Source organism: Somniosus microcephalus, unplaced genomic scaffold (assembly GCF_052327205.1).
Source record: "Somniosus microcephalus isolate GS21.2 unplaced genomic scaffold, FLI_Smic_1.0 scaffold39, whole genome shotgun sequence".
Lineage (NCBI taxonomy): Eukaryota > Metazoa > Chordata > Chondrichthyes > Squaliformes > Somniosidae > Somniosus > Somniosus microcephalus.
In genome coordinates, this window is record NW_028225226.1 from 429,230 (window position 1) to 430,517 (window position 1,288).

The window sequence follows — 1,288 nt, forward strand, 5'->3', positions numbered from 1 at the left end:
CCACTTTATTCGGTCACTGCTCTGCATTGCCACTAACGCCACCCCTCATGAGAAAATGTTTGTCTTCCCAAGGAAGTCCACATCGGGGACATCGCTACCACCATGGCTGATGTCCCCAGGGCCGGTTCTACTGAGAAGACACGTGAGGACCCATAAAACGGACCCCCTGGTCGAGAGGGTCGACCTCCTCCACGCCAACCCCCAGTATGCTTACATTGCGTACCCGGACGGGCGGGAGGACACAGTCTCCATACGAGACCTCGCACCCTCGGGGGCCCCAGTAACCCACTACCCACTACCACCCCCCCCCACGATCCAATATCCAACCCCAACAGATGGCATGCCTGGGCCCCGCGACCCGCTCGACACCCATGAGGACTACACACCAGTGCCCCAGCCTACGCGGGACTCAACGCCGGGAGCTTCACTACCCCTGCCATCGCCACGTCGATCACAGCGGCAGACAAGACCTCCGGAGAGACTCCAATACACAAACTTTTAATACACTTCACCCCGCCGGACTCATTTTTAAACAAGGGGTGAATGTGATAAACCACTGTTATACCTGCCTGTATGGGTGTTTGTATTCCACTGTGTACATGTCTGTACATGCCTCGGCTGACTCCTCCCACAAGTCCAGGTATAAAGGTGACTGCTCCACAGTCCCTCTGTATTCTGGACTGGTCGACCACTCGAGGCACACCTTCATTCTCTTGTTAATAAAAGCCTGTTAGTTACTCGCTTAACCTCAGTCTTTTGGGTAATTGATAGCGCACCACAGTAGTACTGACATTTTCTGTATTTTGGGCTTTTCTTTCATATTGTTAATGTCACTCATACTGATTAAGTTTGCTTTTGCCCCAGTGTCTAGTTTCAATGTAACTAATGCTCCATTTACCTGCAGTGGGATCATCCATTTGTTCTCTTCTACTGCATTAACTTTATGTTCAGCACTGTTATTCCTGAGGGCTGCACATTTTCTGTATCCTTTTTGATATTGTCACATGACACCATTCCTACAAAACATGTCTCACTTAAATCAGTGTCCTCAATCACATTAACTCGTTGCCCTTTCTTTGTTTTTACTTTTGAAAAGCATTGTTTGGCAAAGTGATTCCTTCCATTACACTTTGTGCACATTTTTCCAAACGCTGGGCATTGTTTTAACTGGTGTCTGTAACCACAGCGTTTACAATTAAAAATTTCATCCTCCGATTGCTTTTCATTTCTGTTCTGCCCACGTTTCTTCCCCTTGTAGGACACAGCACCGACAGCAGCATCATCACTC